Genomic DNA, 27,601 nt, shown 5'->3' on the forward strand with positions numbered 1-27,601 from the left:
CGAAAAGGCCTCAAATCCAAATATCCAGCAGCATCCACAAAAAGTAATCCTTCCAGGTCAAGATCCAAATCAAAATGACCAGCACATGAAGAAAGCCCTGGGAGGAGCCTGGTGGACAGGAACAGGAAGTTGGAGACTGTGGGGCACTTCCTTCCTCCCCCCCTCCCAAAATGGACTCCTTGCAAAAAAAAAGTGCAGGCAAATGTCAACCTAGGGAGTTATTCTGATAAAAATCATCATTTCAAGGTTTATGCTGCCTGCTGGTGGATTTCTTGTGCGAAATTGCAAGTTTTGCAATCTCGCAATTGTGAGATTGTCGCTGCCTGCCGCATCTACGTTGCGTGATCACGGGCCTTTATGACGTACTCGCGTTGCCAAACTCTCGCTGTGCAAGGTGGCAAGCCGCGATGACGTAATCGCGGTCGTCAAACTCCCGCGGGATCCCGCAGCAAGATCCAAAATGGCGCAGCACACGCAAACATGGAGAAAAACAACTCTTCAAATGCTGAATGACGGTAAGTGAACGTAGCGCGCCGCAAAATTGTATAGTATTGTATTTGGCAAGTGCGACCAAGCAAAAAAATCTGCTTCGCGCGAATTTGCGAATTTTCGGCAAATTCGCGAGAGTTCGCGGATTGCGAATTTGCCGAAAATCCGCAAAATCCGCGAGCGGAACGGATTTTACGGCCACGCTCAGATATGATGCCAGTGGCAGAAGACAGCTTAAAGTGCTTTAGAGCTGAGGGAGACAGCAACAGTGCCATAGCTGAATAGATGAAACACTGTCTTGCTTTCTTAGTTTCAAGCAACGCAGCACAGCAACTATGGTTACAGTGTTGTGTGATTTGTAAATTTACCCCAGAAGTTTACAAATGCTGCATGCACTATATTAATTCACAATGGCCCACTCATACACTTACACACAGTGGAAACATAACCCCGTTTGTGTTAATCTACTGTGATTCTTGAAAAATCTCTCAAAAGCAAAAGTGCATCCCACATATAAATGTGGATCTGGACAGAGGTAGGATCAAAAACCTGGGACAATCCACAACAAAAGGGAAGGGGCAATGGGATAAAAGATGGGCTCAAGGAGGGACATGACAATCAAAACCAATCCCCAAAAAGAATTTGCCTTACTCAATACGGTAAAGTTACACTCAAATCTAATATCACTGCAGGCTAGCAAGACTCAAATGTACTCCAACCCTTTCAACACTTCACACCAGACTTCGAACAGGTCTGTAATACAATCACAGAGAAAGCAATGGAGGTCTATAATGACACTGAGGGGAAAATAAAACAATAAAATTCACTAGAACAGCAGTTCATCATATACATTTGGCACCATTACAATAGCCACATGCGCATGAGGCATGCGTAATAAAAATAAATATACATTCTTAGAACATGATAATGATGTTGAGGGTAACATCCAATTCACAAATGAATACAAGCAGTGGGGCACATGAATATAACACCAAAAATGGCAAATGACAACCTCACACATCAGAACACTGCCAAATGTATAGACAGTAAACAAAAGTCAATCAACTGAAAACACATCCAAGTTGATATATACACATTACAGTGCAGTTGTGGGCCGTTTGCTCAACAACTGCACCACTTAACAGCAGCAGCTCATCAAACAACGAGTTAACTACTCGTAGGTCATCACTATAGGAATGCCAGCCAGCAGGCACAGCAAGGTATACAACATGCCAGTGTCTGTGTATGTTGTATTCCCCCTTATCCTCAGGAAAACAACTTTAGAATGAGAGAGAGATTGAGGGCAAGTACAAGCACAGAATAACTCTCTTTGGAAGGTCGAGGAAAAAAGAGGGAGATGTTTAGTGCTTACCTTCCCGGAAATTGATGCAAAATGGCTTAGGAGCTCACTTCACTGACATTAAACCTTCATCGTGGATGAGCTTATTCAAAATTTTTATTTTGGTTTCTAACTTCAGTGCGAATATAGAACTCTGTACTTATAGCGAAGAACTACAGACTACTATAATCAAGAAGAAATGGAGGAATATTTTTTAAATACCCAATTAAATTATAAGGTCTGCACAGATCATATTGCAATTATTAAATGCCCAATCTGTAACAGGCTACCTGTGCCCAGACATCAGACTTGGTTAGTATTCCCACTCACTCACCCTACACAAAGATGCACAAGTGGGTGCACATGCGTTCAAGTGTAACCAGCTCAAAGACTCTTACCAAAGCTTAACAGCCGAAGAAATTATTTTAAAGGCCGAAACTGGTGTCTATCTCTCCAGTTAATTTTACTAGAGCTTATAATAAGTGAGAATTACAACAGTAATTTAAAAATAAGGTGGCCCTTAAGCAGAAAACTCCCTGTGGAGTGTTAAAATGAGATCAGATCCCTACTTTTCCATATTATTGTAGGAAAGTTGCACAACTGGTAAATAGGAAAAGTAATTACAGTGAGAACCATTAAAGTAGCACCAGAGATATTGCTCCAAAATTTGATTTGTTTACTAAGTTTGCCCACTTAACTGTGCGTGCTAATGGGAACAATAAGCATGTTCAGCTCTGAAAGTCTTACATAAAGCTCTCCAATACTTGAAAGATATTGATTATCTCTCCCAGAAACTAGGAGGGCAAACGAAATATCAGTCAAATGCATTGGGTCATTTTTTTCAGTTGTTGTTAATTTAGACAAATTGTTCATCTTCTAAAAAATTAACCATTGTAATCATCATCACTATATGTCCCCCTGAAGGAGTACTGTTTGCTCTAAAATCTATAAAATATGTTTTCCAAGATACTAGAACTCCAGGCAACTCATGCAATATCGAAAGTTCTTACAATGTAAGGTTTTATGATGGGCACAAATAGGACTTGTTAGAAACTATTCTTGGATATCACCAAGAAAAATGTAGAACTGAATCCAGAGTATTGTTACCTCCCCCACGACCAGAAATGGTTAAGTCATGATACATCTTCGTAAAACCACCTGTAATACCTTAGTTGGAACAAAATAGCTTGATGTCTGTATGCAATTAATGTAATCAAAAAGTCTATAGATACAGCTCTTCTATGCGTTCAGATCAATTTGTTCATGTCTGGTTGCCCTAACCTTATGCCCCAGGACCAATGGAAGCTAAGTTACTTTCCATCTCTAATTGAGTTGGGGCTGCCGTGGCGCTGGGACTGAGAGCTCGCTGCCGGTAACAACCAGAATCACGCTGATTGCTTTTAAACGGACAAAGCACTTTTATATTCACTTGCGCATCTACTGCTATATTTTAAAACTTACCTGCATATCTTTGTTGTGTTGCTCGCCTATGCCCCCCCGGTTCGTCACGGCAAGTGCCGATTGAACAGAGGGGGCGGCGGGCGCGGTCAGCACGGCCTCACTTCTGGGACGGTGGCAATTCCCGGGGTGAGCGTGCTAGTTGTTGAGGCACGATCGTTACTTAGGCTCAGCCAGCGGGGACGAGGAGCCTAATTGACTTGGGACTGCCGTAGTGCTGGGACTGAGAGCTCGCTGCCGGTAACACCCAGAATCACGCTGATTGCTTTTAAACGGACAAAGCACTTTAATATATCCTTGCGCATCAGCTGCTATATTTTAAAACTTACCTGCATATCTTTGTAGTGTTGCTCGCCTATGCCCCCCAGTCCGGCAAGGCAAGTGCGATTGAACAGAGGGGGCTGAGGGCGCAGGCAGCACGGCCTCATTTCTGGGACGGTGGCAATTCCCGGGGTGAGCGTGCTAGCATGAAGGCCATAAAACCCATGATCAGACGAACACGCAAGTGGACGCGCCGAAGGCAAGCCCGTCTGCGCCCGTCCGCGCCTGGCACAGGCCCAGGGCCAGAACCCCTGCCCCAATCAGGAGACACTCAAACAGGAGGGTTTACTGTGGCATTGAACTATTAAAACTTCGGGATAGGACGTCCTGCACCAGGCTTAATCCTTGTAACGAAAGCAAGCACTGCCCAAATTGCCCACTGTCCTTTAGCTATGCATCTTGTGGGAATAACAAGGCTCAACACCAGCAGGTCAACACCCATAAACACACAGAGATAAAAGCTGCTCTGGTGAATGCAAAATCCCTTGTAAAACACAACACAGAGGTGGCCAACCTTATCGACTCTCACGATCTCGACCTGCTGTTTATAACAGAGACTTGGGCTAACGAATCCTCAGAGATAGACTTGGCTTTAGGAGTCCCTGGGGGATACTCCATTCTCCGAGCAGACCGAATTGGGAAACGGGGGGAGGTTTAGCTATTATCAGCAAAGAGGGATTACACGTTCGGGGACTGGAGGCCGATGCTCCCCGGAGTGTGAGTCCCTTCCTTTTAAAGTCAGTATCACACACAACTACACATTCAATGGCCTTTTAATATATAGACCGCCTAATGCTAGAAACTCCCTATCTCAAACCCTTATCCCTGCTCTTGAATCTAGCCTCACAGGGGCTGATTATACCATCCTGGAAGATTTTAATATTCATCTCGATAAAATTACAGATAATAACACAGCACTTATCTCAGAGACTATGGCTGGCTGTGGTCTGTCCCAACTGGTTTATCAAGGAACACATTCCGCTGGCCACACTTTAGATGGGATCTTTTCCTCTAATCCCAATATTGTAATAAATGACGTCATCCCAGTACCCTGGTCAGACCATAAAGTCGTCCCTTTCACTTTAACCGCCGACCAGACCAATACAGCCAGGGCCCCCCAGCGTAAAGAATTCTCCTTCCAGGAATGGGATAAAATTCATATTGCCAAACTTCACACACACCTTGATGCGACAATTTCAGAGCTAGACCACGACAACAATCTTACCACAGAGCAAGTAAATAACTGGATTAAAGCTGCTCTGCTGTCTGTCGCACCTCTTAAAAAGAAGCTCGCTAAAAGGAGAAAGACTCCTGAGCCCTGGTTCTCGGAGAGGCTTAGACTGCAAAAGCAGACCTGCAGGCGGGCTGAAAGGAGATGGAGGGCTAACTATGAGGACAGGGAAAGAGATACCTACTGTAAGACACTAGCCACGTACAAAAAACTTATAACTGAAGAAAAATCGGCCTTCTTTACCAAAAAATCAAAGAGGCCAATAACTCCAGTAAAGAGCTTTTTGCTACGGTCAAAAAGCTTACCAAAACTACGGCTAAGCAGATTGAAGGCAGCTCAGGGCTTTGCAATAAGTTGGGTCAATTTTTCACAGATAAAGTCAAACTTATATACGACTCAATCCCTACCCCTAATTACGACTCACGGACTCTGGGAGAACCCAAGCGTGACAAAGGAAATCACACAAAGCCACTGAAGGCAGAGTTTCAGTTCTCCACCCCTTCAGTGGATCAGGTGCATCAACTCATAAGAACAACTAAGTCAGGGGGCCCCCTGGATCCGTGTCCTCCCAAAGTCCTGCACATGTTCCCAGACCAGCTCAGCGAGCAATTTCAGCAGCTCTTCACTAGGATTATTGAGTCGTCCTGTTTTCCGAGGGTCTGGAAGTACGCTTCTGTCCTCCCGCTCTTCAAAAAACCAAACCTTGACCCTTCGATCCCAGCCAATTACAGACCAATCTCAAGAATCCCCTTTGCGGCGAAAATTTAGCAAAACATCTGAATACCCAATTGTCGAAATTCATCAAGGACTCCCAGATTCTTGATATTTCACAACATGGGTTCCGGGAAGAACATGGGACTGGTAACTGCTCTGATAATGGCGGTGGAGGAGATTAGGAGGATCCTGGACGGAGGTGGGAAGGCTGCCTTAATTTTATTAGATCTGTCGGCAGCCTTCGACACTGTCAACCATGAGCTACTCCTGTCCCGTCTTAAAGAAATAGGACTGCATGCTTCTGCTACCACACTTATGGCCTCTTTTCTGGGAGAAAGATTCTTCACGGTGCAGCTTGGGGATTTTTCCTCAAAATCATTCAAATCCGTGTGGGGGGTCCCCCAGGGATCTTCTCTAAGCCCTACCCTTTTTAATGTTCATACAGCCCGTTAGCAAACATTATTAGGGCTCACGGTTTCCTACCTATCTCCTACGCAGATGATAGACATATAGTGGTGGACATATCTAATAACACCTCAGAGACGGCCGGTAAATTCCGGCTCTGTATGGATAAGGTCAGTCTCTGGATGCAAGCCAACTGTTTGAAATTAAACTGAGATAAGTCCGAGGTCATGCTGCTGGGAGCTGACACTAAGATCTGGTACCTAATTGGTGGCCTGATGGCTTAGGTAACTGCCCATCACCTGTGGACAGCGTAAGGAACCTTGGATTTATGATTGATACTAAACTTACGTTTAAGGCCCAAAAAAACAAACTTGCCACCTCGGTCTGGTTAACTTTGAAGCTTATCCGAAAACTACTGCCTTACATCCCTCCCGACGCTTGTAAAACACTGGTAACCATGCTGGCCCTTTCCAAAATGGATTACGGGAAGGCCTTATATGCTGGGCTACAAAGACAGCTTCTCCTAAAACTTCAGCGGCTACAGAACGCTGCGGCCCGGTTGATATTAAACATCCCCAGGTTTGAGCCGGTGGCGTCTTAACTTAGAAATCTACACTGGCTACCGGTTGAGAAAAGAATTAAATTCAAGCTAGCATGCCTGGCATATAAATCTATGCATGGGTCAGGCCCGCATTTCTTGAAAACAAACATGGCGCCGTACATCCGAGCTAGGTCTCTAAGATCTAGCAATGCCAACCTCCTCCGTACCCCCCGTTTCAAACAACTAAGATGGGGGGGAGAGGTTTTCTACTGCACTCAGCGGTAACCTGGAATAAACTCCCTGCAGAAATAAAAAATAGCTCAACTCTGCTAGCTTTCAGAAAGAGCATAAAGACCCGGCTTTTCGCAGGGTAGCTGGGTCCAGTTTTTACTGCATGACACCCTGACGCCCTCCGCTTAAACAGTCTCAGTCATTTCCGCGCCAAGACGTCCGTGGGCATTCGTGCGCTCTACAAATCCTATAATCAAATCAAATCTCTAGTCATCCTCAACACTGCCATGTATACAGAAATATTAGTAGGGGAATGGGATGAGAAGGAAGAGAGAGGCACAGTACTCCACCACTTCTGTCTCAGCTGCCTATTCAATAGGATCTGTGGAATGTACTGAACTGCTCCAAGGCAATGGTGTCTGGTTTTTAAGAGAACTAAATGTTACTGTAATTGTAAATTGTAACACAAGAACTCTAGCTCTGTGTGACTATACATCTTTATAGAGCAGAATATTTCTGAAAACTAAGCATACAAGCAATAAGCATTATGGATACACATGTGCACTAATATTACTCGCTAAGCTTTGGCTAACGACTTTAAACTTGGTCACTAAACACTCTCCTGTAGAGCACGAGTTACAGTTTCTGTCTGACAATAACAAATATGATGAATATCTTGTGTTCTCTCATTTTAGCAATGGTATGTGCTTACTAAAAGGACACTACCTTAGCATGATATTGGTGAACACATATGCAATGATGCACTTTCAGAGTGTTCCCCATTTAATAATAAAGTCCAACAGTAGAATATTACATCTGAACTGATTTGGAGTTCAGGTGAATGTTCAAAGAACAGTCCAAAGTTTGCCTTGATCATATGACTTCGAGACACTTATGTGTGATCCAAGGCTCCCTACAAACTATCCCTTAAGAACCAATTGTCTCTGTCAGGTAAATCCAGAATCCAAGTTGAGTGGTGGTTGCTGCAGCATTGTAGCATGATTTTATATCAAAAGGGTGCCAGGACTATGACTGACATTATTTCAATCAGCCTAGAAGGCCGCCGACTCTCTGCAAACACATGCAATTTGTTCACTACTGGGAATCATAGCTAATTGCCAGCATGTTGTCATAGAGCATGTCCTCTGCTCCCAGGCAGTGTCAGTCCAGAAAGCAGCAGCAGTCTGTGATGTTCACCTGCCATTCCTTTACTGATAGACATCCACTGCAAGCAGACTTCAAGTACCACCTCCATGCTCCGGGGCCACAAAGAGTGATAATTAACCCCTTCCATGCTCATGATGAGCTCAGCTCGTCATGCAGTACACTGCTCGTGTGCTCATGGCGAGCTGAGCTCGTCATGAACAAAGGGATTCAAAGATCTTCAGCACCAGGGATGAATTGCTGTAGCATTCAAGGTGTTAAAGCCTTCATCCCCGCTTCCTCACAGTGTTTGAGCCATATTAACTGTCTAAAAAGATTGCACTATTCTAACAACTCATTGAGAGGGATATATAGGCTGATCATAAGTAAGTGATGATGAGGGACAATGATGAGCCAAAGCACCCACCAACCCATTCTTTGAACCAAGAATACAGGTGATAACAAAGTCATACCGGGCAAAGAAAAATGCCCATCATGCCTGACGACTATTAATGCACAGAAGATTGCATAAAGATTAGATATTCTGATGATCATTCTCAGTTTGAATGGTTCATCAACTGATGCATCCATTTAGTACAATCTACCTTAATGGCTGAGAGTTGGCTTTTAAGTACTGAATAATTCCATTCAAATCCAGTCACAAGATAAAACAAATCAAAAACACAAAGTTCTAAAACATTATATTCTTGTAATAGAACTGCACAACTGTTTCTTAAGAGGTGTTTGTTATCCCATTAACCGCTTTGCTGTGTCAGGAGGACATAATATTGGTGCTTGAGGAATCAGTTTTTAAAGTGAGTCTTTTTAGTCAGGCCATTCCAGCAAAAAACACTCTTCATAAACAGTGACATTACATGAGTAATGTCACTGGTTATCTCAGCAATATTCTTAATAAACTGACAATAATGTTTTGTTAAAAATCTGAGTTACCCGAACATATGTAGATGTGGGTAAATTCAAAATAGAAATGTCCATAGAAAAGTCGAAAGAACTTGATCCAAACCCCAGACTCACACTTTTGCAACACAAATGAAGTTGCTGAAGCCTCGATAACTCCAATGTCACAAGTTTGTTTTATTAAATTGTGTTTATTGTTCTTCAGTACATGCACTCTGGTATGCTCAATTTTTTCTTTGCTCATGTGACAAATTATGCAGATCAATATGACAACTTGTAAGAACAAAAAAGAAAACTAAAGGAGAACTGACACAGAAAAAGACTATAAAAACTTGCCCCCATTAAACGTAGAGGATCTATTCTTACAAATAAGCCATCACAGTGACTCTTTCCCTTTGTATCTGTACATGTTTAGCAAGGTGTTCAATGTTGATCATTTCGTGGCTTCTGATGGGGGATGTACCAATATGGAGCTGTCAGTCAGGATTTTAGCGTTAGGCAAGTGTGCAGCACATCATTTATATTGAACGAGGTTTGGTTCAGCCTTATATATAAAAAATTATTTCATCACCAAGGGAAGGAGAATTCTGTCAGAAGTATGCTAGTTCAGAAGGCGACAATGCTTTTCCCCAGATAACATAAGCAGTTGCGGCCCATGGTGGGAGTTCCATGGGGCGGGAGAAGGGCAGGGTGTGGGGTAGTAAACACCGGAATATGGATGATTAGTGGTAAGTAAACAATTAAATAAATAAAACAAATTTCATTGTGCGCCCTGCTCCTAATCCAGGGGCAGTGGAGTTCAGCGGGGAAAGGCAGCAGGCTGTGTCAAAGGAGAAGTTGTCATCACCGAGGACCGCTTGATGGAGTCTCAGTAAAGTCGGCGATGATGATGCTAAAAAGCTCTGGGAGTTCAATGCAGGATTTCCAGGCAGAGGAGATGGTTTCTATCATTGGGGACCTTGTCACCATCGAGCCGGTGAAGATTTTTACCTTCGGAATTAGACTCCTTTTTGGAAGAGAAAAATCTCTAGCACTATGAAGCTGCAAGCTGTAGCTGAAAAGGACACCATGAGGTGGGATACTGTTGTTTGGAGGTCCAACTGAACAGAATTTCCTGATGCAGAGAGGAGTACGCAGCAAGGGTTACTTACTGAGAGATCAGACCAACCGGTGATTCAGCTTGGGTGGATCAGCTGGCAGGGATGTCCTGGTCTTCTGATAGTTCTTCTGGTGCTTTTAGGTAAAAATTGCTTTAAGTCCCAATATTTAGGGTTAGGCTGGAGCAGCACCTTTAACAGCTCTTCCAAGGGTCCAGAACCTGGGTCACCACTTGGGGGTTTGGTCTCACTCCATCCGAGGACAGGTTTGGTGTTCAAGGTCTCTGGAGCTTGAGATGTCCCTGTAACACAAATAGGATGCCGGCCAACTAGCCCTTGGAGTCACTCTGGTAGAGATTTCTCTCTCCTTAAAGCAGCAGGGCAGGCCTCAAGAAGCAGGGCAGTCCTTTGGTTGCCACAGGGATATCCTCTAAAGAACAAGACAGGCCTTAAGCAGCAGGGAAGTAGACAACAGACCTAATAAAGTTTTGCACAGGTCCAGGAGTGTACTGAAGAGGTAGTTCAGGGGTCAATATGTATACCTGATGCCAACGTTCGAAGTGGGTGTAGCATACTGGCTCCACATCTGGTTCTAGAAAATCCCGCCCTTCCTGCCAAGGCTCCCAGTAGTTTAGGGTGACAAAAGACTGGTTTCAGGTTCCTTTGTGTGTGTGAGAACTGGAGGCCGCCCTTTGAAATATAAGTGGCAAGAGGGCACAATTCTGCCCCACCTATCTTTGCAGGATGGCAAATACTGCTAACATCTATTCGCCCTTTGTCTCATTGTCTCATTGTCTGGGAGTAATACCCAAAGACCAACTGTCAAGCCTTCATAACACCAAAGAGATAAGTTCTCAACAGCAATGCTAATAATAGGCATGTGACACAGGACACAGGCAGCAGGCACCAAATGGTTAGGACAATAAATTGGTAATTTTCTAAAAGTCAAGAAGAACACAAAATGCCAACAATGATGACTTTTTTGCAAACCAAATGTTTAGCTCTGTGGTCGTCCACATTTTTTATTGTGATCACAGTTTCATTCAAAATCAAATCACAAACACATTGCAAATATTAAACAACCATCACCAATACCCATCCCGCATATAAACATAAATTTGCATTACATACATAAACTGACAAAATTTCAAATAATAACAACCCACCACAAATATTGATACGTCAACATTCACAAATTTTATAACAAACTCAACAAAAACAAAACATCAACACAAATACCACACAACACTTTCAGTTCTGGAATTTAACTCCCAATAAGAGCTGTAATCGCTTTTAGCAATTCAAAGGCTCCTGCTTACTGGGACAAAAACCATATGGTGCAAAAAGGTCTTTTTCAAATGGCGACCATGGATCGAGCTATGAAAATATTGTGTTGACTTCTCTTCTGTGCATCAAAATCATCTACTACTTGGTTATGGTTTAAAGTCGGTGCATCTCGAACCCCACACCACTTAAGGGGTTCTCCTCAGAGCTCAGAACTGGAGAACACTACAAAACAAATGAACAAATTATTTATCACATATAACTCCAAATTGTGTAGAATGATTAGTATACTACTCTAAAACGTTGCCTCTTCAGAATTACCTCAATGGTTGTCACTAGAAATTCCAAATGGAAGTTTCATGATATGTAGAGAACTTTTCTATATGGTGTTAATCTGAAAATATAAATCAAAAGTACAATTCTAAGCATAAGAAGTTGCTCAAAAACTCATTTTGGTCACAGAACTCCCAAGAAAACACAAGAAAACTCACTTGAATTAAGCAACCAAAATTATGTTGCAAGCGGGGGCTATCGTTCTACTTGAAATGTCAATCTGAAAGTAAAACATAGAGATGACCCCAGCACATATAAAAATAAAAGCTGAATTAATGTAAACAACACTTGTCTGTCAATATTATAAAAGGAGGGCAAGGTGACCTCGACAACAAACTTGTAAACCAATTTAAATGATCAGATACGAAAACACTCCTTTGAGAGCATTCATGACAGAGTCACAAACTAAAATCAGATGTCAAAACTAAACAAACTTCAGAAGGCAAACTGAGAAAATGGAATAGGCTGGAAATCTTACGTATACATTTTAGTATTCCCAGCTCGTAATCCAATGGGACACCATTGAATGCCCAAACAATTAGAAAATGGTGAACAACCTCAATTCAATTCAGTTCAAATATTTTTTAAGATGTGAAAGTCATATGAGGTCCACTTAAAAGTGCATACAAATTGTTACAAAAAGAAATGAAACATAACAAAACTCATTCCACATTTTTTGAGTTAACAGCAAACAGAATACAGTGGCAAGGTATATCCTAGGAAATACAAAAATGTACGAGAAGCAATAGGTAGCAGCTAGTTTAGGTACTTGATAATATCCAGAATTCATCCTCAGCAAATCGTTCAGCTTTAGCAGCAAGAAAAGGGATTATAAAGCATGGCCTAATATGTGCAAACAACAATTCAATAGCAGCAGTACATGTGAAAACGCAATCCAGAACTCACTTTGGCTTGACAGCAAAACAAAAGTGTGAAATGAATGCAGCATCTCCCTCGTGTGCAAACAGCAGCAGAAAACAGCAATTAATATAAATACATAAACTCCTTAAAATAATTAAAACGTTTTATACACAATGCTTCATTTTTTGGACAAAGTGAAAGAATTGCGGGCTGGAGCTACATCTTTAACAGTATTTAGTAAGTACATTGGCCAAAGCCATCGACGGCGGCTCGAGGCCAATGCTGGACATGCAAATAAAACATGATCCAAGCTCAGAGAACTTAGATTGCAAAGGTTGCAGATTTTTCCATTTCTCAAATTTGGGGACCAGTTTGCTGTTAGATCGTTTAAAGGTAGAAGATTCATGCGACAAAGTGTGAGAAATCATCGGGTTCCATGTTGTAAATTCCAATAAGTGTTTGGTGTATTTGTCTTGGCTACTAGCTCTAGTCTCTTTTTGGAATTACAGAATTCAATATATCTATCAAAACTAGTGTAACCACTTAATGTTTTTAAGAAAGATTTTAATTCTGATGGAAGGAGAGTAGTCACTAATTCTTTTTGGACAGAAAAGTGTTTTAATGCAAATAAAAAATCATGATAGAAGGAATAATTAATTGTCTGAACACCGAAAATTTCTTGTCACATGAAACTTCTTAATGAATCTTGCTTGCTATTTTTCAACTGGTATCCCCAGCGTAAAACCCTAGCTGTACCTTGAATATAGGAACTTATTGAGCCAAATTCCAGCCTAAGAGCAGCCGATGGGACTGACGTATTGAAGTTACACAGTTTACGTAATATCTGACCTTCGATTCTATCCCAAAAATTCCAATCCTTGACAGGGATAGACTTGATGGCATAGAGCAGTGAGGTGGAATTTTTACTTTAAAAACCATTAATACATGTAAAAAGTGCCTTCTACCCCTAGCATGATAAGATATACGCAACCCATAGGCATGAGATACTGCTTTGCAGGAGCTATGTTCAATATGGAGTTTGTTCTTTGTACTACCCGCCATTCGTTTCCTTAAATAATGATACAAATCTACCACCTCCAGCTTTTCAGAACCAATATGCCAATTAAAATTACATGCTTTTCTGTTTTTTATAATTAAAGTTTACTTTAAAAAACATTTATTTTCAAGAAATGATCGACTGTATAGTTTTGCAAGGATATCAACTTTCTATTCAGCCCAATAGGAGTTAGATCCATTACTTCTATATCATCGGCATATAGGAGACATGCAAAAGGCTGGTTACTAATCTTTGGAGCATCTCCGTCAGCTTGAACAAAACAATTGGGTAGATCAGCTATATATAAGGAAAACAGCAACGGAGCTAACAAGCAACCTTGTTTCAGGCAGTTTTCAGTAGGGATAGCATCTGATAAGCCTTGATTTCCACCCATTAATATCTTGCACCAGGTCTGTAAATGTAGTGCGATAATTAGAGATAGCAGTGGAGAGGGCAAGCCCATTTTTTGCACGTTTCTCCATAACAAAGGTCGATCTATCTTATCAAAGGCCGTTGAGAAATCTAAAAAGGCCATGTAAACATTTGTACTATGAATAAATGTGTATTTCTCCTCTATTAATTTCAGCATGAAGATGTTATCTAAGGTGGAGTGGTTTTTCCTAAAGCCTGCCTGTTCTAAAGGAATAACCTTCTTCTCCACCACGCATTCTGTAAGATGATCAAAGATACTACGGGCAAAATTTTTTCCCGCAGCATCCAATAGGGCTATTTGCCAGTAATTACCTGGAAGTTTTCTAGGACCCTTTTTATATAAAGGGATTAGAATGCTTTCGAACCAAGAAGGAGGAGTCTTCCCCTGAGAGTAGCACAAATTAAACAGAGAAGCTAGATAAGTAGCCCACAGAAGTAGCTCGTTTTTGATTATTGTCGTGGGAATTTCGACAGGACCCATTGCTCCAGAAGATCTCATTTTTTTAATTGCTCCAACAACATCATTAATTGAGTGTACATAATTAAATTCAGGGGTTTTAAACAGGTCGGATGTCACAATAATTGAACTGATGGAATTATAATTTGCAGAATACAGTTCTAGCAAATGAACTTTCAAATCCTCTTTCTTAATAGGAATAGGGAGAGGATTCACTCTTGTACCACAGCAGTCGGCCATGATTTCCCAATATCTTTTAGAATTCTTTTTAGATGCAGCCACTTTTAGCTGCACCCATACTCCATCTTCCTTTATTCGTCTTAAGGAGTGTTTTTTTCTTTGTCTTTTCCTTTTTATTAAATGTATTAAATTACTTTGTTCGAAAAAAAAAATCCAAGACCCGGGCCCTCACTTGTTTATTTATTTTCCTGTCTAACGTAAGTAAAGGATTAAAATATGATCTTCGTTTAACTGAAACTTGCGGAATTTTACAAGATTTGGCCAAGGAACCTATATTGTAAGAATAGGCTTCAAGTAAATCCAATTGGGAAGAGTCACACTCGCCCATCATAAATTGCTGCTGGTCATTTATTAGACATGCTTTTAATTTAGTGGTCGCTTGAGTGTTCCAGTGAATTCTAACATTAGACGCATTGAACCCTACTATACTACCTCTGAAGTTCCAGGGATCTACCTTAGCACAACTATATTCAAATTTAAAACAAATCAACATATAGACACTAAAAACATTTCCCATAACCTCCATACTACAGAATAAGTCTACCGAAGTAATTAAATAATTTATATCAGATCTCCCAGTTGGCGCCTTATGAGTAAAACTTGCTGGAATATCCTTTTCTAACCTCCCATTAACAATTTTGAGGTCTACATTTCTCAAACCTTCTAGTAATGGGGTTCCTCTTTGATCTGTCCTACTTTGATTCGGAAATTTAGCCTTGGGGATATTTAGGGCCTAATTTTTTTTTAAATTAGCGAATACCTTTATATTATAAGATGAGACTTTGAAGTTCAAATCTCCCACTAGTATTAAGCAGCTGCAGTCTTCACTTTCCAAAGTAGAAAATCACTCAATAGTTAAGAATAAGATACATCAGGGGGCAAATATGCATTTACGATCAACAGGGGATCGAAATTGTCTTGGTCATCCTTGCGATTTAGCCTAATCGCCTGAATTAAGTTGGAGGCCTGAAGAATTTCTTTATATGACCAACTAAGGCTTGTACTTAACAGAATAGCAATACCTCCTTTAGGGTGACCTCTATTCACTGGGAGTGCTGGGCGGCTTAGCACTATTTAATTTTCAGTGGACCAGGTCTTTGGGATCCAAGGGCCAGATGTAGGTAAATATATTTTACCGACTCATAAATACCGAATTTTACCGATTCGGTATTTATGAATCGGTAAAATATAAGGAGGGAGATGTAGGTAAATCCAGATGTGGATTTACCGAATCTGTAAAAGTCGGTATTTACAGATTCGGTAAATACCGACCGGTAATGCCCATTCATTCCTATGGGCTTTGAAGCCCATAGGAATGAATGGGCATTACCGATTCGGTATTTACCGAATCGGTAAATACCGAATTTCACAAGGGTGCAGGGGGTGTCCCTTTGACACCCTCTAGCACCCCCAAAACAGGTTCGGGTGCCATGTGGCAGGCATACCTGCCCTAAGGGCAGGTCTGCCTGTCATATGGCACAGGTGTGCATGCACACATGTGCATGCACACCGGAATCGGTATTTTACCATCAAATTGAATTTGATGGTAAAATACCGATTCGGTAAGGCTTGTGGGACTCAGAAGAGTCCCACCTACATATCAAATTTACCGAATCGGTAAAAATACCGATTCGGTATTTTACAGAATCGGTAAATTTACCGATCGGTAAATTTACAGATTCTGTAAAAATATGCCCCCTACATCTCAAATTCCATTTACCGGTCGGTAACGGCCGAATTCGGCCGTTAACGACCGGTAAATGCCTACCTACATCTGCCCCCAAGACTCTTGAAGGCTTATTATATAGGCGTTCTGCTCTTTTAAAAAAGAGAGTTTGTTTTTATTAGTGCCTAAGCCGGCGGCGTTCCAAGATATCATGCTAATGTCCTTTCTAGGAAGAATTCCTACCTTTGATTCCTAGTGATCTATTTTTGTGAAGTGCACTTGCAAGCCAACTCCATTTTTTATCTTCCTCCTCTACGGGAGCACATGCTGAATATTTTTCTCTATCTGTAGAGAAACCCTTCTACCTTCGTTACCAAGAAAGACCTGTAATGTGCTTTCTCTCTCCAAAAAAGTTTTGACCCGTGTGAAGGTTTCTAAATCGATGTTAGACATCTTATTTTGGGCCACTTTTTTTAATGCTTGCTCCACAGCTGGAATTAAAACATCAATGCCACAACAACATAATTTATCACTATGTACCATAATCAGGTGTGAAATAGCTTTAGATATAAATGTTACTCTTGCACCCCTGAAGTTATTATATTTTTGAACCTCAACCAAGGCAATGAAATTGCTTTCAATCAATTGAAGACCTGAAATTTCGGCAAAGCAACCCAACAAGAAGGTCCTATTCATATATTGTTCAAGGCCAAAAATAAATGAAAAATCCACAGTATTGAGGGCAATATGTGGGATATTAACAAAATTGATCACCTTAGAGATATTTTCATGTGGGTTCTAAATCACGTTATTACCTAAAGAAGAAACAAATAAGGAAGCATTGGGGTTCAAAGTATTCTGGATAGTAGGGGAAACATTGAAGACTGTTATCACTGCTTCTTATGAAGATTCATTTGGAACCCTTAAATTCGGAAGTGAGTAACAGTGGTCCAATAAATTACCTTCTAATTGACCATCTTCCTTCTTTAAAACATTTATGTCCAATTTTGTAGTCATCTTTTGAGTGGGATTGGGGTCAAAGCATAACCTTTGTCCTTTTTTTATTAATCCTTCAGCATTTTTCTCTTTTTTCCATGTTCTTTTTCTTACAGATGGTATTACTTGTATTCTTAGTGGCCTTTTCTTGAGTAGAAGAACAGCCAACTTTCGGAACTTCCTCTGTAGGTTGAAGATTTTATGTCTGTTTGAGGAAAATGGGGAACACCTTTCGAAATGTACTTGTGGTTGTTTTTTCTGGCTTGACCTGTGGGCAAGACATGGATACAGCAGTTGTATCTAATGGCTTATAATCAAAAAGCTGCTGTAAAAATGATAAGTGTAGGTTATCTGCGAGATCATTGTCTTTCTTTCTATTTGGTTTTATTTTTCCTGCTAAAAAAGGCTTCCCTGCCTGAATGCCAGAGTCCCGCCTTTTAACGTTGAGGAAGAGTAAATTGGGAATGAATTTAACTTGTCTAAGTTATCCTCCAATAGTAGAGGAGTAACTGGAATAGATGATTCCTTCCCTATATTAGCCGTACACGAGGGAGATGTGCTAGATTTGCTTGGCAAATATTTTTGTTCAGAGGCTATAAACTTTGTCAAGGTCAAAACAGAGTCCAGAATGAAGTCAGATTTACCTACTGATTTCTCCAATAAAGCTATGATCAAGTACAGCACTCTTTCCAGACAAACTAGCAATTCCGACAACAGCATTTTAGTCTCTGGATGGTTAATTGAGGGCAGAAAGTTTGGGGAAAAATCAGGTGGTAAAGAGACACGTGAATCTATTGAGCCTAATCCGCTGGGTGTACTGCTGAATAGATGCATTTTGACAGGGCAATTCTTAGCGGAGAGTGAAATAGCAGGATTAATTATCCTAGACAATTCCAGGTTAGAAGCGTGGGACAACTTAGAGAACTGGTCTAGCTTAATATCAGGTAACGTGAAATCTTCTAAAATATGTTCACCCACATCTGGAACTAAGAGAAGTACCCCTTCAGGTTCAGCGATTCCATTTGCTAGAGACTGTGAAGTTGAATTTGCCAGTAAGGAGTCAGCCTCCCCAAAATCGAGGGTTGGAGTTGGAGGTCTATATATCGTGGACCCCTGTTTTAGTGAATTAGAGGGAACTGCTGGCAGTAGTTTTCTGATGGAACTTTTAGCCTCTATATGATCTACATGAACCGCACGAGCTTTAGCCTCTACAGGATCTACATGATCTTGTTGAGGAGATTCCTGCATCTCTGCTGATTTAAGAATTATTTCTTTTTTTTTAAAGAAAGATGGAATGGTATTAAAACACTTCAGAATATTTATTTGCAATGAATTGTTCCTTAGAGGATTAGCTCCGTTTTTTTTGCATGCCCTAGTATACACCAGTCTACCAGAGTGCAGTTTTTTTCAGTCATGACTTAGATCTTATAAGAGTAGTAGACCCTTGGTCAGGCCGACCAGCTAAAGAGGAACAACTTCCAATGCGCCAGTCCACAGATGCGCCGCTCATGCAACACCAAGGAAAGAAAGCAGGTTTTCTGCTCTTCAGCTCCAATTCACAGATACACTGGTGGAAAGGAACCACGCTGAACTCCAATCGGCAATATAGGCAGTATAGGCAGTAGTCTCATCTCATCTTGTCTTAAAAAAACATAGATCAGACAGGAATATACAGCAGGCACCCTCTATATTCTGGATACCAGCAACAACATCCGACAAATGAAGAGACCTGGAAGACCCTATTTGACAAATAGTTTGGAATTAGAAGTGGCTATTCACCAAGTAGGATTTTCCGGTGAAAAAACCTGACATGGTTGGTTATAGATCTTTAGTTTTCAAATTCAAAGATAGAGAATCCGTTGGTAAGTTGTATGTTGCGTAAAAAGGACCTGCAGATTTGGGCTGGAAGGATCGTTAGATGTTATCTTAAATCCTAACAGACTAGATCCTGTCATGGTTATAAATGACAATAAGTTGCTTTGCAGTGAGACTTTGAAGAAGTTTCCCAAAGTCTTTAGTGGAAATATTGGAAATCTTATTGACTTTGGACATCGTATTGTGTTTAAACCTGATGCATGTCCCAAAATACATAAAGTAAGACATATTCCTAGTTTATTTAAGAAGGACGTAGAAAAAGAGTTAGAGAGATTAGCTGAAGCTAACGATATTGAACCTAATGAGTCCACTGAATTCATTTCTCCCTTTGTCGAGACCAGACGAAGTAATGGCAAAATCAGGTCGTGCATTGGTTTGAGACATTTAAATAACAACATACTTGTGGACAAGTTACTCCTTCACAAAATATCAGAAATGCTATCCCTTGTCAAAGATGCCAAATGGTCCTCGTCCATCGACCTGTCCGCTGCATACCACCAGATTTCCTTATGTGAGGAAAGCAAATCATACACAGTGTTTATTACATCATTTGGATGTTTCCAATATAAGAGGTTACATTTTGGGTTAGTTTCTGCTGCTGCAATTTTTCAGAGACTCATATATCAGTTTTTTGGTAAATGTGATAAAGTAAGTTTTTTCCAAGATGACATTTTAATTTTTTTTTTTTTAAAAGGTAGTTTTTTAAAAGGTAGTACATTTTAATTTGTGGTAAGGATAGGAAAGAACACGATATGATTTTAGAGGAAGTTTTGGGAATCCTTGAAGCAAAAGAGTTGACAGTTGAACATTCTAAATGTAAGTTTGCTGTAAAATCCATCACCTATTTAGGTCAAGTACTTTGTGGTGATGAAGTTTCCCCCTAGCCCTCTTTAGTAGACACTATCCAGAATTCACCTTGTCCAAAGAATAAGGATGAAGTAAGATCATTACTTCGGATCGGTGGAATTTTATTCTAAATTTGTTAAGGATTTTCCCCATAACGTTTTTTGCATTAGACAATTACTCAAGAACAAGTGCCATCTAGAATTTGAAGATATTAACAGAGCTATTGTTCAAGCTCCTGCTCTCAAAGGATTTGATCCTGAGTTGGACAACATTGTTACTATTGATGCCAGTAACAAGGGTTTGGATGGCGTTTTATCCCAAATCAATGTTGATGATGAGGAGAATATAATTGCATATGTTTCCCGTGCTTTGTTCCCCACTGAAGAGAAATGTTCAGTCATTGAGAAAGAAATCGTAGCATGTGTTTGGGCCCTGGAACATTTTTGCTCTTTTATGTGGGGCAAATCTTGCGAAGTTCGTAGTGAGAATAAAACATTGGTAAAGCTTCTAACTACTGGAGGTCTTTTCTATGCATCAGAAAGGATTGCAAGAATGTCTATGCGATTGCAAGACTTAATTTATGAAGTCATATATGTTCTTGGAAAGAAAATTGTTAATGCCAATTTTTTGTCAAGCATGACTATTGATTTGCAAGAATGTTCTAGTCAAGATTGGGATGACATGCAAGTCGCGTTTGTACATGATTTTGGATTGAGTAACATCAATGAGGAAGAGTGGAAGAAACAATATGTTTAGGTCAAAATTTACAAAAACTGTTAGAGATTGTAACTCTTGGTTGGCCCAAGAATTCTGAGATACCTAATACATTGAGACCCTTTTGGGAAATATGCCATGAACTCAAAGTAATCAAGGGTTTTGTTTGTAGGGGTGACCCAATTGTACCTCATGATTTCTTGAAAGGTGATAATATGAAGTTGTGTCATGATGAACATTGTGGGATTGTTATGACTAAACAAAGAGCTAAACAGATGTTTTGGTGGCTTGGCATGGATGTGTACCTTGAGAGGATTGTCAGAGACTGCATGTGGTGTGGGAATTCAAACAAGTCATTAGTCACTTTAAGGCCAAATATGTGTGAACCTATAATTCCCATTAAGCCATACACACTGTGGCAGTGGACATTATGGGGCTCTTGGAGAAATAGCCAAATATGTAGTGGCTCCTATTGATGTAGTTTCCAGGTGGCCTGTTTTGGAAATTGTGAACAAGATAACCTCTGAAGTGATCTTGAAATTCCTTGATAAAGTGTTTATGGAAGAGGGTTACCAGTACAAATCATATCTGATAACGGAATTCAATTTATGTCTAATGCTGCCAAATAATTTTTTGAAATAGTAGGTATTAAGCACAGGACTACGTCTTTGTACAATCCTAGTGGAAATGCTACGATTGAAAGATTCAATAGAGTACTCAAGAATGCTATACAAATGGCTGTCAAGAATGGTGGTAATTGGGAGGTTCAGATTTTCCGTATGATGAAGCAGGGGAGTGACAACAATTTTTGTGTGGATGGTTAAACTAATCAACAAAAAAAAGCACACACAGAAAGAGTACACGTGGGATACTAATTTCTTGATGTTGCAAACCGTAATATATTAATCATGTGAAATTGTCATACTAATATAGTGCAGTAATGCTTTTAATTAAGCAGAGCTCTGCATGAATGCGTATTGTGCGTATTGTGTGTATTTTCGTGGCAAAATGAGCAAATTCGGTAAGTAAACCATGCATTTTTGTAGCTTTCTGCTAGGTAACCTCTAACAGGGTAAAATGGTGGGAGGTAAACAGAAGGGCATTACTTCAAAATCTATTCTTTGTTGTGTTTGTTTCTGTATTAGTTCCCATTGAGGCCTGTGCGGCCTAAAATAAAATGGCGGATTTGCGAGACTCCGAAAGAGTATGGCTCTAAGCATGCGCGACTGTGCTCGAGAAGTGTATGAATGTCCTGTGCCTGGGATACTGGTGTCAAGGTCAGCGTGGCCTGGAAAAGCGAATTGAAGCCAAAGAGATGTTCGAGTTTGTGAGCCTGGGAAAATTGAGTGAAGTATCGACATAAAGGACAGGATGATGAGTTTCGAAAAATGAACTATTATTACCACATGAGAAACGTGGAAGTGACTGTGCAAAATTTGGACAATGAAGAGATGAGGTGATCTTCACCACCCCTCTAATGGACCAATGAGGAATGAGTATGGACCCTAAAGTTTCAAAATTTAGTTAGATAGTTAGTAAAAAAGGGTATAAAAGAGCCAGCACGAAAGAGAAAAAAGCTGTTCCTGAATTTATTTTTTCACACCACGACATGCTGTTGGACTGAATGATTTTTGGGGTGCAAAAGATTTGAAACTTTTCCTGACTTTAACTTTTGATGGGGTATGGAATTGAATGCGGAGTACTGATGGGAGGTAGACATCAAAGAAGATAGAGAGGCAGATTTGGGAACCGGTGTCGTTTATTTCGGTTCTTTTTCTTCTTCCAAAGAATCGATAATATGACATTCAAATTTCTTATTTCTAAATTGTTTACTAATAAATGTCAAATTCCTTGAAATCATTCTTCTTTTTGAATATATGTTATAGAAATATTTTAATAAACCTATGAATAAATGTTAGAAATTAAAAATTAAAAGTCATTACAAAATAACTGAAATAATAAGAGAAATAAAGATAAATGAGAAATAGTAAATTAAACTTGTCTTGATTTCCATCAACTAACTTCTACTAGCTGGTCCATTGACCAAAACAGTGGGATGCCTTGATCTTATTTCTTATGAAACTAAAGACAATGGAGACGAGACGTCCATAAAATGCATATGTGTATAATGTATAGAATTCAAAATTGTAGGTTTAATAAGGGTACTCCGTTGTCCAGCAGCTCGTCCTTTAGTCTTCACTGATCTTGGGAGCAGTGTGTTTTGTGTGAATGAGTGACTCGCGGTACTATGGGCCCCACCAACAAGTGAAGTGTGATAGCTCCTGAGTATTTCCGTAATGGGTTTGGAGGGTTGTTTGAGAGCCACACTGTACCAGTTTTCGTGGTAGCAGGAGTCTGGTTGCTGTAGGTTAGTTTGGATAAGCAATGTATAGATTTGACAATGTTTATGTATATTGAGTTTGGATGTACAGAAATTATGACTAACACTATGGGCCGATTCCGATTCGGTAAACTAATCCGTACGACGAATCGAATCCGTAGCCCTTTCCGTACGTATTGTACAATTCCGTACGAATCGCGTAGTACGATTCGTAGGAAAAATATACGACCGAATTGTTGCAAACCGTACAAAAACCGAGGGAAAATCCGTACAATACGGACCCTCAAAGTGAACCGTACGAATCGTAAACATGCTGTACGACCCGACAAGTAAGATCCGGACCGGGGAATGAGAAAGCGATTCGTATGGAAAATGTTGTATGAGCAATTCGGACGGAAAACCACAAAATTACATACTCACTGTACCCCTACAATCATGGTGTGTACACACCGTACCCCTACGCACCGTACCCCTATGCACGTCCCCCAATGCATCGTATCCCTACATACCATATCCCTATGCACCTTACCACTGCAATCATGGGGTGTACTCACGTACCCGGACTGGTCCGTTTCGTACGCAGTTCGAGTCAAAATTTGCTTTTACAGGCGTTTTGAGCTCCCGTAGAAAAAGAGTTGTACGGAATGTTGACGAGACGAATCGTACTTGCTGGGTCGGAAAATGCTGCTTCAATCCGTATGGACGTCGCGTACTGTGTCTTCCGAATGTTATTCGTATGGATTTTTAAGTCGTATGGTCTTTCGTACGATTCGTACGGAGATCTGCTTTGGGTCCGAATCGTACTTCATCGTACGTACGGGGACATTTAAGGGTACGATTCGTACAGGAAATATGCTCTGTACGGCTATTCATAAAGGATTTTACCGAATCGGAATCGGCCCCTATATGTTGAGTTTGTATTACGTTATGTGTAGTCGGAATTTTGAAGCACCTGGTAAGTAGGAAGCTGGTTACTCTGTCTGCAGGCAGAGGGAGACATGTGGCAAGTGAATTTGCACATTACATAGTCTGTTTCAAAGTGGTAATATCATTGTGTGTTACAAGTTAGGGACATTTTATGTGTAAAAGTGGTGAATGTATAGAGAAGGCAACCTATAAAATCTTGGGCTTAAGCACAGGAATCAATTGCGTATTCTGATTAAAACTTATCCCTGAGAAAGTAATAGAGTTTTCCCCTAAACTTGAGAGAAGGGTAAAGTAGAGAGAAGTGCTATTTTATCAGCGAAATTCAAATTCTGTGGTAGAGAAGAGGTAAGCACTGTCTACTGGAAATACGGAATTCTTGTATGTTTGAGTAAACTATCACTTTGGTTTTAGCAAAACAGACGAGTGGAAATGTTTTATGTCGTAACTAGCTGATTTAAGGTGTGTAAAATAGAGAAATATTGTGGTGATAAATTTTGTAAAGGAGGGTTCAGCAGAAGCCGTAGTAGGGCTGACGTCATAAGTGTCGCGCTGGGATAAGTCCACATGATTAAAACATTTTGAGCGCTGATTGGTGCGTTAATGAGAACTGCATAAGCATAGGTTGAAGTGACTTCAATGTACTCTATTCTGATTGTTGCGTTAGTGTGAATCGCGCTGTGATAGGTTGGTGTAGCCAAACAGTTTGAGGAAAAGCGTACGGTTGTTTTGAAGCAAGAAATCTGTGGAAAATGGAATTTTGTTACGTAGAAGAAAGAGAGAAACCTACATGGTTTAAGAAAATTAAGAACGTGTTTAAAAAGGACTAGGAAATAGTCACTAGAGAGGGAAAATTGCTTCCTCCACCTAAAACGCCTGAATCATACATGATGACAAAATATCAATCACAAGAATTTGTATAGCGCGCTACTCACCCGTAAGGGTCTCAAGGCGCTGAGGGGGGGGGAGGGGGAGTCGCTATTGCTCGAACAGCCAGGTCTTGAGTTGTTTCCTGAAGGAAAGGTGATCCAGGGTCAGCCGTAGGTGAGTGGGAGGGAGTTCCATGTCCGACGGTGGATTTCCGAATTCGTGGGACGGAGGCGAGGGCGAGGCTGGCGGATCGGAGCTGGCGGGTGGGTGTGTAGAAAGTGAGGCGGCTGTTGAGGTACTTCGGGCCCATGTCATGGAGAGCCTTGTGTGCGTGGGTGAGGAGTCTGAACGTTATCCTCTTGTTGACGGGGAGCCAGTGCAGGTCTCTCAGGTGGGTAGAGTTGTGGTTGCGGCGAGGGATGTCCAGGATGAGTCGTGCTGAGGCGTTCTGAATGCACTAGAGTCTTTTCTGGAGTTTGGCTGTGGTTCCAGCGTAGAGGTTGTTCCCGTAGTCCAGACGGCTGGTGACGAGGGCCTGGGTGACCGTATTCCTGGTTTCTGTGGGGATCCATCGGAAGATCTTTCGGAGCATGCGCAGGGTGTTGAAGCAGGATGATGAGACTGCGTTCACTTGTTTGGTCATCGTGAGGGAGGAGTCCAGGATGAAGCCCAGGTTGCGTGCATGGTCCGTTGGTTTGGGTGCGCTGCCCAGGGCAGGGGGCCGCCAGGAGTCATCCCATGCGGAGGGAGATGGTCCGAGGATGAGGGCTTCCGTATTGTCTGAGTTCAGTTTCAGGCGGCTGATCTTCATCCATTCTGCGACGTCTCTCATTCCTTCCTGGAGGTTGGCTTTGGCAGAGGTGGGGTTGTTGGTGAGGGAGAGGATCAGCTGGGTGTCGTCGGCATAGGAGATGATGTTGAGGTTGTGTCGGCGGGCGATGGCTGCGAGAGGGCTCATGTAGACATTGAAGATGGTTGGGCTGAGTGAGGAACCTTGCGGGACGCCGCAGATGACTTCGGTGGCCGCAGATCGGAACGAGGGGAGGCGGACTCTCTGGGTTCTTCCGGTGAGGAATGAGATGATCCACTCCAGAGCCGCTCCTTGGATTCCGGTGTTGCTGAGGCGCTGTATCAGGGTGCGGTGGCAGACGGTGTCGAAGGCTGCTGAGAGGTCCAGGAGGATGAGGGCAGCCGTTTCCCCCTTGTCGAGCAGGGACCTGATGTCGTCGGTGGCTGCGATGAGGGCGGTCTCGGTGCTGCGATTTGCTTGGAAGACGGACTGTGATGGGTCGAGGGATCCGTTGGTCTCAAGGAATGCGGAGAGTTGTCTGTTGACGGTCTTCTCGATGACTTTGGTGGAAAGGTGAGGAGCGAGATGGGGCGGAAGTTCTTCAGGTCCGTGGGGTCCGTGGTGGGTTTCTTGAGGAGGGTGCTCAGCTCGGCGTGTTTCCAGCTCTCCGGGAAGGTGGCGGATGCGAAGGAGCTGTTGATGATGTTCCGGAGTTGGGGTGCGATGATGGAGTCGGCTTTGTTGAAGATGTGGTGTGGGCATGGGTCGGTAGGGGAGCCGGAGTGGATGGTGGTTATCGTGCGGGTGGTGTCTTCGGTACTGACCGGGGTCCAGTGGCAGAGGGTGGTGGTTGGGGGTGCTGGTTCGACGGTTGGGAGCGTGGTTTGTGCGCCGAAGCTGTTGTGGATGTCGGCGATCTTGCGGTGGAAGAACGAGGCAAGAGAGTCGCAGAGGACTTGCGAGGGAGTGATTTCGGTGTTGCAGGCGCTGGGATTTGAGAACTCTTTGACGATGCTGAAGAGCTCCTTGCTGTTGTGGGTGTTGTTGTCCAGTCTTTCTTTGAATGATGTCTTCAGGATGGTGCGGATCAGCTGGTGGAGTTTGCGGGTGGCGTTCTTGAGGGTGGTCATGTGTTCTGTTGTCCGGTCGTGGCACCAGGCTTTCTCGAGGGTGCGGCAGGTTTTCTTGGAGTTTTTGAGGTCGGAGGTAAACCACGAGGCTTTCCTGCTGCCGGGTCTGCTGGGAGGGTTCTTCAGTGGTGCGAGTTCGTCGGCGCAGTCGGTGAGCCACAGTGTGAGGTTGCGGGCTGCTTCGTCGGGGTCCGTTGTGTTGGTGGGTGGGTTCTGCCTGAGGGTGGTGGTGAGCTGGTCAGCAGTGATCTTGCTCCAGCTTCTGCGGGGAACTCGTTGCGGGTGGTGGTGGGTCGTGGTTCTCCTGAAGTTGAAGTGGTAGAGAAGAGGTAAGCACTGTCTACTGGAAATACAGAATTCTTGTATGTAAACTATCACTTTGGTTTTAGCAAAACAGACGAATGGAAATGTTTCATTCCGTAACTAGCTGATTTAAGGTGTGTAAAACAGAGAAATATTGTGGTGATAAATTTTGTAAAGGAGGGTTCAGCAGAAGCCGGAGTAGGGCTGACGTCATAAGTGTCGCGCTGGGATAGGTCCACATGAATAAAACATTTTGAGCGCTGATTGGCGCATTAATGAAAACTGCATAAGCATAGGTCGAAGTGACTTCAACGTACTCTATTCTGACTGTTGCGTTAGTGTGAATCGCGCTGTGATAGGTTGGTGTAGCCAAACAGTTTGAGGAAGAGCGTACGGTTGTTTTGAAGCAAGAAATCTGTGGAAAATGGAATATTGTTATGTAGAAGAAAGAGAGAAACCTACATGGTTTAAGAAAATTAAGAACGTGTTTAAAAAGGACTAGGAAATTGTCACTAGAGAGGGAAAATTGCTTCCTCCACCTAAAACGCCTGAATCATACATGATGACAAAATATGGCTATCACACTTGTATTTGG

Source organism: Lissotriton helveticus, chromosome 2_2 (genome assembly GCF_964261635.1).
Source record: "Lissotriton helveticus chromosome 2_2, aLisHel1.1, whole genome shotgun sequence".
Lineage (NCBI taxonomy): Eukaryota > Metazoa > Chordata > Amphibia > Caudata > Salamandridae > Lissotriton > Lissotriton helveticus.